We start from the raw sequence: 16,731 nt of genomic DNA on the forward strand, positions 1-16,731 counted from the left end.
CTCACACAAGGCATGGGGGAGATTCAACCCAATTTGTCTCTTGTCTCATGTCGTGCTTGTTTTTACATTGGTTTTTGTGTTAAAAAGTAGAGTGCTTTGTTCTTGGGGACCTTTGGGAATTCACTACGTGAGCTACCTGCGTCCGATCTGCGCACCACAAAATTTACTTAATACTTGTATGCACAATTCCTAATGTTATTCTTTTTACGATTATGCTATTCATAACCCCTGACCGATTGCTCTATCAACAAAATCCATACGCAACTAAGTGCAATTAACTTTTCTTAATACATGCACTTTGCAAACTCCATCTTTCAGATATGTGAGAAGAGACCTATCCCTTCCCATGACCTATTCTTGTACATCATAGTATGGAGCCTAATGTATCTCATGTGAGAATCAAAGCAAGCATCTATCAATTTAGAAATACATTACTTATGATCGGAACTGCAGTTGGATTGACAGTGGTGCCTTTGCCTGAAGCTTCATGCTAGTTGTAGGATTGCCATCTACACGTGACATTCTTTGCTTGGAGGCCATCGTCCGCAAGTAGATTCAAGAGATTAAGAAGGTGAAATAGATTCAAGATGGGAGAGTGTAGGAGAAGATGGCTAAGTCAAGGATTGAGATAGAGGGAATTAAGCTAACTCTCTCCCTTGCAGCCTCTCGGGGTGCTCTTCTCTCTCTCTCTTCCTCTCTCTCAATCTCTCTCTCACAATCTCTTGGAGGGGTATTCTTCTCTCTACCTCTCTCTCGCAACCTCTCGGGGTCTCCTTATGCTCCCTTGTGCGCCCCCATGCCTCATATTTATAATGAATTAGAGAGGAGAGGATGAGATTGAGAACAAGAGTGGAGGGGCCCTTGGAAGAATCGGCGATTAGATGCTCAGATCATAAATCTGATGGTTCCATTGACTCCAAAAGGGGGGTAAAACCTCAAGACACTTGCTTAGAAAGCTCTCAGTTCACTCCTTTTTTCATTGTTCAAAGTGTTATTTACTACATGTAGACTACAATCGCGGCGCGCAGGATTTCACCAATCACTTTTCTTTTTTTTTTCTTTTTATAAAATCTTCAAAACTAATTATAACATCACTTGTCTTTTCTTTTAAATGATATCCAGTTCTATCTTTTTAGTAAAATATCTAAAATATCTAGAATATGTTAATTTTTTCCAAAATCTAATATTTTTTTACCATCCAAACTATACACATTAATACTAGTGATTAATATAGCTCATAAATCTTGTTCACACTGTAACTTTCGTGAAGGGTGGTTATGTTCCTTGTCAATCCAAGAAAAATATTAGATTTACGACTCTTGATTTTTTAAATATATTTTTAATTAATTAAAATTTATTAGCTATTAATGTTAGTTAGTTTTTACCTTAGTTAGTCTTTAGTTAGTAATCTTACTGACTTATTAATTGACTAACTAACTTTTGAACTAACCAACTAACTTTTATTGCATGGAAATATTACATCCTCCTCGCCTTAAAGAAATCGAGATGTCCTCATCTCGAGAGAAACCGGGGGTATCATTTTGGAACTTATGGGTTATGGGCCCAACATGCTTTTGCTGTGCTGCTCTAATCACTCATAGACATGCGGCCTTTTGAAACAACAACCTATTGTATTTGATATATCCGAGTCTTGCCAACTAACTAAAGTTTGGCTATCATTGCTTGATTCATGGAGGCAGTTCTTGAAGTGGAGAAATAGTCATCCATCGACTCAATCCATGTCTCCACCTCTGCTGCGATGTCTAACCCTTCTCCATCAAATTCAGGTACCTTAATTTGTTTGAGAAGGAATTTCTTCTCTTGCATGTCAGCATTCGTGGGTGCAGAAGGTGCTTGACAATCAAGCCATACCACTCACGTTATTTCTCTTTAGGATATGTCTATGAATCAAACATTAATCAATCACGCATCATCATGAAGTTTTACTTTGATACCAACTATGACATGCCCGCCTTTCAGCTATCCAAGCACGTTTTAGTGGTCCATCGAGAAATGAATCTAAGCGTCGCCGCCCGGCACTCCTAAGGAATGTTCTGGGGTTTGTTGCCTAGGGTTTCCCGAGTCTGCCTCGCAACGGAACGTTCACGGTCGAACCCACTAGGATCGACCTGAAATCTAGGTTCCTACGGCCAAGGTCTCCTAACAACATTCTAGTGTCGGGTTTTGGACATCCTACTTTACGCAGGGATACCCAATCCAAAGCAAATCCATACCGCACTTGGTTCAAAGAGAATGGGAAACGAGAGGGATGCACACTCAACCGCTTTGCCCGTAGGGCATAGTTCCATTTCGGTCCCCTAAAATGGCATGAATTGGGTTCTAACTTAACAATACCTAAAGTCGAATGGCGATGAATCCTTGTGAAAATCCTCCCAGTTCTCCGGAAACACCCTACCGTAGGATGGACCCGTCGGGGATTCTATCCACCCACTTCCCTTGATAGCTTTAGTTTTCTAATTAGGTCCTACCACATTTATGTGCGACATTTAAAATCAGCTTCATTAATTAAGCATAGGGTTTGTTCGCATAATTTACAGCACAGATATGAAACAAAACAAGCAGTCCTTTTGACAAACAAGTTCCTTAACTTATCTTCAAGTTAATATTTGTCTCCTGCCCATACAGGAGAATTATGTATCCCTTCTGTCCAATAGAAGCACCAGTCCAAATCACATGGTACCATAATTTCCATCCTTTTTTAAGAATAGAATCTTCCAATGCCCGAAACGTTGGGCTCACGGCAGTCTACAACTCCGTTCTAGACTCGGCAAGGGGTGTCTAGAGCTCCACAGACCCCAAGCTACCTAGGAGTGAGACACAATTTTCGTGGTTGGCCTTTACCACTCGACCTTCCGCCCTTGAATTGAGCAGTGCCCTCTCGGGATAATCCGTGGTGCGATCTTAGAGATGATCCACCTGTGAAAAATATCCTTCCTTAATTAATCCATTTACAAATCAAGCACAATCAAGGCAATCATCCTAATATCATCTTCTAGTGAAACATTCCTTTATTTCCCATGGCTACTTATCATTTCTGATCCTTGCCATCAAACACAAGTACTTGGAATATTTATCCAAATCACAATGCAACAATCAGTTGATTGTAAAAAGCATTTAGGGTGTTGTTCAATCAATCCAACAAAACTACTTGTATTTTTTACAAACAATACAAGAATAGATGTGATAATAATTCCATCGCACATTCACTCTCCCCCTTGGGCTCAAAGAGTGATTCTATGCAAAATTTACTTAATACTTTCATGCACAATTCCTAATGTTATTCTTTTTACGATTATGCTATTCATAAACCTTGACCGATTTCTCTATTAAAAAAAGCCATACGTAACTAAGTGCAATTAACTATCCTTAATACATGCACTTTGCAAACTCCATCTTTCAAATATGTGAGAAGAGGTCTACCCTTCCCATGACCTATTCTTGTACATCATAGTATGGAGCCTAATGTATCTCATGCGAGAATCAAAGCAAGCATCTATCAATTTAGAAATACATTACTTATGATCAGAACCGCAGTTGGATTGACAGTGGTGCCTTTGCCCGAAGCTTTGTTGCTAGTTGTAAGATTGTCATCCACACGTGACATTCTTTGCTTGGAGGCCATTGTCCGCAAGTAGACTCAAGAGATTAAGAAGGAAAAGTAGATTCGAGATGGGAGAGTGTAGGAGAAGATGGCTAAGTTTAGGATCGAGATAGAGGGAATTGAGCTAACTCTCTCCCTTGCAGCCTCTCGGGGTGACACTTCTCTCTCTCTCTCTCTCTCTCTCTCTCCCTATCTCTCAAGCTCGCTCTCACAATCTCTTGGAGGGGTATCCTTCTCTCTACCTCTCTCTCGCAGCCTCTCGGGGTCTCCTTATGCTCCCTTGTGCGTCCCCATGCCTCATATTTATAATGAATTAGAGAGGAGGGGACGAGATTCAGAACAAGAGTGGAGGGGCTCTTGGAAGAATCAGTGATTTGATACTCAGATCATAAATCTTATGGTTCCATTGGCTCCAAAAGGGGGGTAAAACCCCAATACACTTGCTTAGAAAGCTCTCAGTTCACTCCTTTTTCTTTTCCCTGTTCGAAGTGTTATCTACTGCCTGTAAACTGCGGTCGCGGTGCGCACGATTTTACCAATCAATTTTCTTTATTTTTTCCTTTTTATAAAATTACCAAAACTAACTAAAACATCACTTGTCTTTTCTTTTAAATGACATCTAGTTCTATCTTTTTAGGATAAGATCTAAAATATCTAGAATATACTAGTTTTTTCCAAAATCTAATATTTTTTTACCATCCAAACTATACACATTAATACTAGTAACTAATATAGCTCATAAATCTCGTTCACGCTGTAACTTTCGTGAAGGGTGGCACGGTCCTTGTCAATTCGAGAAAAATATTGGATTTATAACTCTTGATTTTTTAAAATATATTTTTAATTAAATAAAATTTATTAGCTATTAACGTTAGTTAGCTTTTACCTTAGTTAGTCCTTAGTTAGTAATCTTACTAACTTATTAACTGACTAACTTTTGAACTAACCAACTAACTTTTATTGTGTGGAAATATTACAACTCTCGAAGATAAAGATGCTCAATAAGGTCACCATCACAAGGCAATAAAGGTTGGATCTAGAAAAAGAGTTGCCATGAACCACGGTGGTGACTTTTAAAGTCAATGATACTGGACAAGGGTTATTGCTAAGGAGATAGATGCTGCCCCTTGGCGAAGGGTTACCCATGAACTACATAGTGGTGAACTTAGAAGACCAAAATACTAGACAAGGGTTGCCACCAAGTGACAGATTCTATCCCTAGGCAAAGGGTTACCATGAACTGCTTAGTGGTGACCATTGAAGACTAGAACACTAGACAAGGGCCTCCAACCAGCAATATAAGCTGCCCCTAGGCAAAGGCTTGCAACAAAGTGGTTGGTAGTGACCCTTGAAGACCAGACCACTAGATGAGGGTCGCCATTAAGGGATAGAGGTTACTCCTTAGAAAAATAGTAGCCTCAAAGATAAGAGCACTAGACATGCATGAATATGCCACAATAAAACAAAACAAAACAAGGATTTATTGGTCAATAGGCCATGAGAGATTGATGTTATTGTCACAAAGTAGCTCCTTTTTTTGAGGGTGGACTCATAGTATTAGCAGTATCGATGGATGTAATAGAGGGCATTTGAAGGCTCAATGGAGAGTTCGTTGGGTGAGAAACACATGCAAAGTCAAGTTTAATGGAAAGCGTATGTACTAACCGATTTAAGGGATGGGACTATCAAGTACTAAGTACCTTTGCATTAATGAGTCAAGGGCATGGCCCTCTAAGAATCGAGTACTGAGCCCTTTTACATAAATAGGTGATATTTTCAAATGATAAAAGTATTTTTTTAACGAGCCAAGAGCTTTGAAGATGCAACTGAGAGGGGCCAGTAGCACTGCCAATATGTTGATGTGACAAGGGTGGGAGAGTGCATGGATTAGCCATATAGTATTTAATAAATAACAATAATAAGTATTGAATTCTAATAATCCCAAGCCCTTCTCCCTTTCTCGAAGAAATAACACATACGTAGACATATATACACAAAGAGAGAATCCTCGAAAAGTGTCCCTTTTCATTAATTCTAGATACCAAATAGCTCAAAAAGGGACCTAAGGACTTGCAATGTAGCTAAAAGGGATAATACCATTAACTCATAGAGAGACCATTAACCATATAGATGTACCTTGCACTACTTAGGATTACTAAAAAAATCTTTAGGGTTCAAAACTTCAGCAAGATGCCCTCTTCTACTACAGTCGTGCTCTGCCAATCTCCTTTGATCACAACGACTCTCTTACTCTCTCTTTCATATGCTCTTGATTAACTCTTGCTTCACCCCTAAACTCTCAATCTCCTTTAATCATGCCATCTCTCTTGTTATCTCTTGCACCTGCTCTTAACTGGCTCTTGCATCACCCCTATACTCTCCTCATTGCAATAGAGGCATAATAGATCAAGGATCTCTAATGTGAAAATATAGCAGGTGTGGGCTATTTCTAACGCCGGCCATTTCTAACCAAACTGAATAAGAATGTAACAGTCCTGCTATAGGACTCCCCTCCCCCTAATAAAATGAAACTTTTATATTAAAAAAAATGAATTAACCCCCTGGTTACGCTGCCAACTAGCGGACAGCATGAGGGGAGGGGGTGATCGTGTTGACAAACCAGCCAAGGGGGCTGTCAGGAGGCTACCATGGCCATGGAGGTGTCAAGGGGGAACTGCCACGACTCACGAGAGAGGCGGGAAGGTGCCAAGAGAGGAATAAGAAGAAGGGGGAGAGAGAGAGTAGAAAAGAAGAGAAGAATAAGAAGAAGAGGGAGGGAGAGAGTAGAAAAGAAGAGAAGGAGGAGAAGAAGAAGAGAAGAAGAAGAAGAAGAAGAAGGAGAGTAAGAGAAGAGAGAGAGCAAGAGAGAGATAGAAAAGAGAGGACAGGGAGGGTAAGAGAAGAGAGAGAGAGATAGAGAGAGAGAAGGAAATTGTTTTTTTTCCTCGTTGAAGAACTCGGAGCTCTCCATCTCTCTTTCGTTCCCCCCCTCTTGGAGAAGATCCTCGCAGACTAGTCCCTTCCACAAGGAGCCATCTCTCCCGCAATTGGGGTGCATAGCCGTGAAGCAAAAGCCAAATCATACGATACCTCCCAAACGAAGTAAGGTCCAACCAGACACGAATCCCGCCTCAACCGATGGAGCCGTGGGGCAAGGAACTGCGTCACTTGGTAATCAGGTGCATTCCATACACCCTACCCTAATGGGGAGTCTTAAGAACATATGTTGACCTCCTTGGGAAGGGAAAGCTATTCGGTGAAAGTCTATCATAACTAACCACCATTTATTTTACATCTTTTTTTTTTCTTTCATATTGAAAATTGTGCTTACTTGCAATCTGGTATGTTTTTGAACGAGTAAATCGCACAGGAGATTTTGCATTCTTGCACGCAAAAAGAAGATGCCAGGACCTTATTGATTATGCTTGTAATACTTTAGATTATGCACTAACATTAGCATGCTTAAAAAAGGGTTGTTAAAACACTTATGCATATTCATCAATTAAGAAAAAGTTGTACTTATTCTTTTCATCACAAAACTTGGCTATTGCAAGACTAAAATAGAAACTAGGCCCCTATAAACCTTCAGAGGGGTGCATTCGCTTTTACTTTAGGACTGATAACTCCACGTCCTCCACCCAAAAGGAAAAAAACATATATATATACAAGTCTCTATTTGTGTTTTGCATAAGCATGTTGAAATGAAATCCCAAAAGAAAAGGTATGCTTTGCAGCATTGTATTGTCTAGGAATGACACGCCTCCAAATTGCGTGGGATCATGATCAGTTTAGTTGTGCTGCTAGGTATTTATCTGGAAGATAACTATCAATCGCACTTATGAAACACAAAAATATGTTCAAGAGCCGTTCAAAAAAAATGAACCCTATACACGCAAGGATAGGGATCAACTCAACTTATTGAGGGTTTCGAAGAAACCGCCAATCTATGGTTACTTCATAGGGGGACCAAACGAAGAAATTCCCTACCCTTCGAAGGATATTGGAAATTACCACTAAGGCAAGAAGGACAAACGCTAAGGTCAAGAGAGGGACCCCACCTTAGTAGGTGTCTATGTTCAAAGATGGGAGAGAGAGATAGGGAATACTCCATATCCATGAGCCTTCAGGCTCTCATTGTGTTTTCTTCATTATTCAAGAACTAACTAAGAAGCACACAATACAATGTAAAAAGTAAACTAGACTAGGTGTAGACCTAACTAACTAACTCTAGTCAGGTCACTGACTAACACACACCCGACTTATTCAATGTAGTCATATGGAGACAGCTGTACACACACACTAGCTGTCACAGATGTCGGTCACTCATAAAGACGAACTGAAGTGAGCTTGACTTCTAACACTCCCCGTCAAGCTCAAAACAAAACTCAAATCATTTGCATCACTCCAAGTAGCTGTCTAAAGTGAATGAACTTATCTTTACCAAGTGATTTGGTAAAGATGTCTGCTACTTGGTCTTTAGTCTTCATATGCTCCAAGTCAATTTGATCTGCTAAAACCATTTCCTTGATGAAATGGTAGTGAACCTCAATGTGTTTCGATCTTGCATGATAAACATGATTGCTTGCTAAGATGATATTGCTTAAATTGTCACAGTACAGCCTTACTTTGCTGTCCAAGTGTACTCCCAAGTCATTCAGCAACTTTTGTAACCACATAGCTTCACAGGCCGCTAAGGCCGCACCACGATACTCTGTTTTCGTATTGGACAGTGCAACTGTAGGCTGTTTCTTACTCTATCAATTGATCATGCTACTACCCAATCCAAATGCATAGCCACTGGTTGACCTCCTGTCATAAGTGCAACCAGCCCAGTCAGCATCAGTATACCCCATCAAGTCAAGGGGTTTTCCATATGCATAAAACAACCCATGATCTATGGTACTCTTTACATATCTTAGAATTCTCCTGACTGCATCCAAGTGTGGTTTGCGAGGCTTCTGCATGAACTGACTGATCAGCCCCATAGCATAACTCAAGTCAGGTCTAGTGATTGTGAGATAGATTAAGCTGCCTACCATCTATCTGTACATGGTAACATTCTCAATCTCTATCCCAACATCAATCTGCAGCTTGACATTCTGCTCTAAAGGCGTATCCATAGGCTTGCAATCAGCCATACCATATTTCTATAACATGTCCTGAGCATACTACTTCTGTAGCAGCCATATGCCTTGAGGTGTAGAGACAACCTCAATCCCCAAAAAATATTTCAGCTCTCCTAGGTCCTTGACCTTACACTCAGCCTGTAAACATGTCTTTACTTCAGTAATCTCGCTTTCATCATCTCCTGTAATGATCAAGTCATGAACATAGACAACTAGGAATACATAGCCACGATCTGTCTTCTTCACAAACAAACTATGATCAACATTGTCAAGAATCGCGTGGTGGGGGAAATTGCTCAAGATGCTGCGCCGAACACACATAGAATGCACAAGGAGAAGCTCACTCAAGAGACAAGAAGAGAGATGGAGGCCAAAACGTTTTCTTGTTGGTTTTTTTCTTCTTCTTTCACACTCTTTACAATGTACACAAAGTATAGATAAGATACAACATAAAGAAAAGTGGCCTACTAAGTCAAACAATGCATAACCGACTACACTAGTCGACTGGCGCTATAACTATGCGAGCTGTAAATAGGTGTAACAACCTGAATATAATAAGTAATGAGTCAGTGGCCATGTGAGAGTCATAGTGACCACCAATATGCTAAGTGTAGACATGTGGACCCATCTAACCAGGCGGTCCATCATCAATGTCCGCATGTGTTGAGCTTGTCATCTCAACACTCCCCCTCAAGCTCAACTGCATCTCTGCAACTCCAAGTAAGCTTCGAAACTTTTGAAGCTTCTCTGTACCCAATGCCTTCGTGAAGATGTCTGCTATCTGATCCTATGTGCTGACATACACCAAGTCAATCTCACCTACTAGTACCTTCTCTCTCACAAAGTGGTAGTGTACCTCAATATGTTTTGTCCTAGCATGGAACACAGGATTCCTAGCCAACTGTATACTACTCATGTTGTCACAATAAATGAAAATTGCACCTTCCACCTGCACATCTAAATCAGCCAATAACTTTTGCAGCCATACTACCTTACATGCTGCAACAGCAGCACCTCTATACTCAGCCTCTGTACTCGACAAAGCAACTGTAGATTGCTTTTTGCTGCTCCAAGCAACTGCTGCACTACCAAGAGAGAACATGTATCCACTGGTAGATCTTCTATCAGACATACTACCAGCCCAATCTGCATCTGTGTATCCAAACACATGTACATCTGTACCTGCCTCATAGAAAAGTCCATAATGTAATGTGGACTTCACATATCTCAATATGCGTCTGACTGCATCCAAATGTGGCTTTCTAGGTACTTGCATAAACTGACTCACAAGACCAACAACGTAGCTCAAGTCTAGCCTTGTAATGGTCATGTAGATCAAACTCCCCACTATCCTCCTGAACACAGTAGGGTCTTCTATCTCATCCCCAACATTAGCACTCAACTTTACATTCTGCTCCAACGGGTCTGAAAGTGGTTTACATGCTGTCATACCATACTTGGACAACATATCCAAGCCATACTGTCTTTGGGAGAGCCATATACCATCATCACATCTGATCACCTCAATGCCAAGGAAGTATCTTAGGTAACCTAAATCCTTCATCTCAAACTTCTTCTTCAAAAAATCCTTGACTTCAGCAATCCCACTATCACTATCACCTGTAATAATCAAGTCATCCACATAGATGACTATGATGACCAAACCTGCATCTCCCTTTCTCACATAAAGTGATTGATCAGCATCAGAAACATAGAAGCCAATATTGACAAGATACTCTCTGATCTTGTCAAACCATGCTCTAGGTGCTTGCTGGAGCCCATAGAGCGCCTTCTTCAACCTGCACACATACGTGGGATGCTCTAAATCTTCATAACCTGCTGGCTGATCCATATACACTTCTTCCTGCAAATCACCATGCAAGAAGGCATTCTTCACATCCATTTGCTACAACCTCCAACCTTTGGTTGCTACCAAAGCAATCACACATCTGACAGTTTCCATCTGAGCAACTGGACTAAAGGTTTCATCATAATCTATGCCATATGTCTGGGTATAGCCTTTTGCAACTAGCCTAGCTTTGTACCTACTAATAGAACCATCTGCATTGTGCTTAATCTTATAAACCCACTTACATCCAATAGCTTTCTTGCCCTTTGGCAATGATACTAGATCCCAAGTCTTATTGGCCTCTAATGCAGTCATCTCCTCATCCATTGCTGCATCCCAATGAGCATGACCAACAGCCTCCTCAAAACATGTGGGCTCAACATCCTCAACTAGTTTCACCATATAAAACCAAATCTTTTAACAGGGTATCTCACCCTGCTAGACCTGCGTACCACTGGATCACTCAATGAAGTCTTTGCATTAACGCGTGCTCTCTGCACACCTGGAGTCCTCACTGAAGGAATGCCAAGCTCATCATCCAAGCTCTCTAAGCCACTGGAGTCTCCATCAAGAACTGCATCAATGCCTTCTGATACTTTATTCTTTCCTTTGTCTTTACTTGTAGTGCTACTAGATGCACCTGAAGATGTAGAGGTACTCCTTAGTCTCCCAGACCAAGGACTACCAGATGATGTCTCTGGTCCACTAAGAGTCTGTGATTCTTGCTTTTCAGCCTGCACATGAGTGTCATGATCATCATCATCATCCAATGCATCACCACTAGATGCATACCAACCGCTCATTTAATCAAAGATGACATCCATGCTCACTCTAAACTTACATGTGATAGGGTTGTAACAACGATACCCTTTCTGCTCTAAAGAGTATCCAATAAAGACACACTTTTCAGCCTTTGGATCAAGTTTCTTCCACAACTCATCTGTCACATGAACATACGCAATGCAGCCAAACACTTTCAAGTGTGACACATCAGGCTTCTTTCCACTAAAGCATTCTTCAGGAGTCATACCATGAACTGCAGCTGTGGGGGTTCTGTTCATAATATAAACAACAGTATGAACAGCCTCAGACCAAAAATGCTTAGGCATATTCTTTTCAGCCACCATCAAGGCACGTGCAACTTCTGCAATATGCCTGTTTTTTCTTTCTGCAACCCCATTTTGTTGTGGGGTATACCTACATGTGAAATGTCTCTTTATCCCATGAGACCTCAGAAAATCACTAAACTCATTTGAGAGGTACTCTCCCCCTCCATCTGACCTCAAGCACTTTACTGTCAAGCCTGTTTCTCTTTAACTGCAGCCTTGAAGGTTCTAAAGTGCTCAAATGCTTTACTCTTTTCCTTCATAAAATATACCCACAGCTTTCTAGAACAATCATCAATGAATGTGACAAAGTATGAACTGCCTCCAAGAGATACATTTTGTGTAGGCCCCCAAATGTCTGTATGCATAACATCAAGGATATTTTTGCTTACATCTCTGTCATGTGAAAAGGGTTGTCTTGCCTGCTTACCAAACTGACATGCTTCGCATACCTTATGAAATTCTGCAACTCTAAATGTAGGCAAACCTGTAACCAACCCTTTGGACTGCATTAATTTTAGCCTTTGTACATTTGCATGTCCAATGCGTTTGTGCCAAATTTCAATGTCTGCAACAACACCTTTTCCTTTAGCATACATAGCAGCATTCATAGTAGGAATTCCAGCATCCAGAGTGAACATACGTCCAACTCTACTTCCCTTTGCAGCTAACCTACACTTGTCATTGAAGTCTTCTACAAAGCAACCCTTTGCATTAAATCTGACTTGCAGCCCTTGCTCTACCATCTGACCGACTGACACCAAGTTCTTTGTAATAGATGGCACATGTAATACATCTGAAAGACTCTTTGTCTTACCACCATGCATCTGATCTCAAACAGGATATGTAGCAGGCCACCTCATTTTCTGCAGGCTTCTTGAAGTCTTTGAATGCATCAAACACATCATCTTTATGCTTCAAAATATAAAGCCAAGTGTACCTGCTGAAATCATCAATAAATGATACATAATACTGTGCACCTCCAAAAGAAGCAATATGTGAAGGACCCTAGACATCAGAATACACCAACTGTAAAGGCCTAGTGCTGTTTTTTACATGTCTCATGAAAGGAAACCGTGCCTGCTTCCCAAACTGACATGCAGGGCATACATGACTGAAGTCATTATACTTGAATTTGGGTAATCCAACTACTTCCTTCTGCTGCATAGATTTCAGCTTTTGTACATTGACATGTCCAATCCACTTGTGCCAAATCTCTACATCCCGAATGACACTCTCATCATGAGCAAACATGGCTGCCTCAAGTCCTGGAATGGTCGCATCCAATGTAAACATCCTGCCATCCCTTCTGCCCTTGGCAATTAACTTGCAGCCATTTCCATACTCCTCAATGAAACATCCATCTTTGGCATCATGAGAGGAACAATCCCTTTATGCTTTATGTCATGTTGGGTTTCATCCCTAGTACATACATGACCATATGTACCTGTAACCATCATCAAACCACTCTCCATGTGGTGTCATGTGGTTTGACGCTCCAGAGTCAATGTACCATTTATCATCTCTATTATGTCTCGATACATTTTTGGATACATGCTGCATGGCAAAGAATCTATCAACTTGCTCATCATGAGCACCACTAGAAGATGCATAGTGCCCATGTTGTCTGCCCTTTGCCTTCATATCTCCCTGCTTCTTGTAGCAATCCTTTGCAATGTTCCCATACTTGCTGCAATAATGGCAATCCTTGTCCCTCTTGGACTGATCAAATGACTACCATGAACCAAAACCACCACCTCTACCTCGAGGTGATCTCCCCCTGCCTCTAAACCCACAGATCCACGCTGGCCTTGTGTATTTGCACCATGCCAATTATCCTGCTGCTGCGGCTGTCCATAAGCATTACGAGTGTCACCACGACCTCGAAATGAACCATGACCTCTAAATCCTCTGCCACGCTGGCTAGAGTATAACACAGTGTCTCTATTCTGAGATGCACTAGAACATGTATTCAAACCAAGTTTGACCTCCTCATGCAGCAACAAAGCAACTAGCTCTTCCAAGGTAGGGGGCTCTTCTCTAACAGAAATGGATGTGTTAAAAGCTTTGTACTCTTTCCCTAATCCATTCAAGGCAACAACAATCATATCGTCTTCTAATACACTTGAACCAATGGTAGCAAGTTGATCAGCTATGGTCTTAATCTCCGTGGTATACACCTGGATGCTCCTACCATTCCTAGACATGTTGTTGAACTGTTGTTTCAACTGGATCTTTAGTTCATGTGTCATGGTTCCATAATTTTTCATCAGTATGTCCCAAGCATCCTTCGGAGTCTCACATCCAGTGATTTGAATTACCATACCATCATATATACATAGAGAAAACCAATGCAGCACCTTGCATGCTCTCTCATTCCATAGCCTATGAGCTCTTTTCTGTTCATTAGTTGGATTCGTTGCATGCAACTCAGGAGCAGCCTCATCTCCTGTACATAGAACCCAATAACCCCTGCCAACTAGAAAGTTCTTCATTTTGAATTTCCATAATGCAAAGTTCTTGTTGTCTAACTTCTCTCCAACTATTTGAGTGATATTATCAGTCCCATGTGCATTAGCCATGATGCAATAGACTATGTTTGCCAGATGCTTGACTACCTGCAAGCCAACAAGTATGACTGACCAAGTTCAGTCCTTAACTGTTTATGACAGTTTTTTGCAATTAATTGCAGTAAAAAAACTAGGGTATTTCAGCCCAATGATAGCCCAAAACAGTCCACAAACAAGTGGTCTAACCCGTAGGTATAGCAGTCAATACATATACTTTGTAGTTGCTTCAACTTAAACTCCTGCAACCTCACTACCAGGGTAATTACATGCAGTCTGAAAACTATAAATTGTGAGTAACCAGCAGCAATTTCAAGGCCAAAATCAATGTGTATACATGTCATACATGTCCCAAAAACCCCAGAGTATTTGCTAGTACATGTGGCAGTCCAAACATAACCATTCGAGCACAAAGTAGTGCATATCCAGCAAGTGCAAGTGCCATAAATCTGCTCACAGATTACAAACAACCAATACTCTGGTAATCAAGATGTATTTCAGCTCCAAAAATCTTCAAGACATGTCATACATTCACTTGGAAGTGATAGGTTCAATACATGAGCATTTGGGTAGGCATAGACAACTTGTCTTCATTAATCACTGTCAAGGAATACATGACTATTCATAACCATGACTGTTCATAACCAGCCCAAGCACTGTCAAGGCAAATATTTCAGGTCCAGATTTGAGTATTCAGCAGCATCCAATGCTTTCCACAATCCTCCATACATTCAGCATGCATATGTCAGTTCATATAGGTGATAGAAGCTCCAAAGTGACATGTATTGCTTCAGCAAGATACAATGCTTGGTATTCACTGTGTATGACAGTTTCTAGCCGTTAAAATATTTCCAGATCTGAATATTTTAGTCATAAAAAAACAGCTCCAACACATGAGAACATATACATACGGCCTCCAAGCAAATCTCTACGCCTTGTTGATGCTTTTGGGCATAACCAAGAGCTTCTATAGCTCAATGATAATCAAATGCAAGCTATTCTTTCACTTTCCCAATAGTTCAAGACTGTTTCATAGATCTGTGTACTCTGTTCCCAGCTCATAACAGAGCTCCAGCACAAGCAATGGCTTCATGTAGTCTTCAAGTACCTTCAAAAGGTGTAGACAAGCTCCATATCACTTAGTAAATGATGTAGTTGATAGTTTGCAGAGATCTGTGATCAACAGTCCAACAGGCGCAGTCACACTGATTTCTAGATCTGGTTTGACAGCTAGTCCTCCTCATCATTAGGCTCAATGAGCACTTACATATGCTCAAAGATGCCCACCAAGGCTCCCAGAAAGGCCTCAACCACTGTGATAAAGCATAGAGTCCAAATGAGCAAATGCATACCTTGATAGAGTAATGGCAGCCTGTTTTGTTTTCAAAAAACCTTGTTCTTCAGCTTCTTTAAGTCTTCTTGACTTCCTCCTGCTCCAGAGAGCTCAACCTGGCAATGCTCTGATACCATGTTCAAAGATGGGAGAGAGAGACAGGAAATACTCCATATCCATGAGCCTTCACGCTCTCATTGTATTTTCTTCATTATTCAAGAACTAACTAAGAAGCACACAATACAATGTAAAAAGTAAACTAGACTAGGTGTAGACCTAATTGACTAACTCTAGTTAGGTCACTAACTAACACACACCCGACTTATTCAATGTAGTCACATGGAGATAGCTGTACACACACACTAGCTGTCACAGATGTCGGTCACTCATAAAGACGAACTGAAGTGAGCTTGACTTCAAACACTGCCCCTCAAGCACTCACCTGCACCTTTGTTTGTGCTTGTAAATTTAGGAACAGTGTTTCTAAATTAAAAAACAAAAACAAAAAAAAGAGATTGTGTAACCCCAAACTCATAAATGAGTATAGTGAATCAGGTTGAACTTTTGGAGGGTGCGCCAAACCACCCCCAGGTGGCAAGATGAGAACATGGACCGAACCCACCACGAGAGGTCTCGCCGTGGATTGGTTTGAACATAGGAGGAAGCTTGGATGCTAGGGGGGCTCTGGCTGTAAATCCTTGCCTTCGGGTCCTATTCAAATGATTAGCGCGACTCGGAATAGATTTTTGAGAGTCTTTGTTACTAGTGCAAAGCGAAAACTTGGTGGAAATAAAGTGCATCCTTACGGATTGCGAATATTGCCCTTTTGAACAAGACTTGTAACTCTGATAATTTGCTAATATTAAGTACTTCCAGGGAAAGCATTCGAATTTGTTTTTGTGTCAATGCCATAAGATTATGTGAAGGAAGCCTGTCCTCTAAAAAGGTTAATTAGGGAAGCTGTTTTTATATGTCACACTTAAAAGTGATAGGACTAATTAGACAACTAAAGTACGCCAAGTGAGGGAAGCGGGAGGGCGGAACCCTCGACGGGTCTGTCCTACGGCAGGGTGGTCCCAGAGAATTGGGAGGCTTCTCGCAAGGTTTTGGTGACGAGACTGACGCTTA

Source organism: Lygodium microphyllum, chromosome 7 (assembly GCF_053477565.2).
Source record: "Lygodium microphyllum isolate KBCC chromosome 7, Lygodium_microphyllum_v1.1.10, whole genome shotgun sequence".
Classification (NCBI taxonomy): domain Eukaryota; kingdom Viridiplantae; phylum Streptophyta; class Polypodiopsida; order Schizaeales; family Lygodiaceae; genus Lygodium; species Lygodium microphyllum.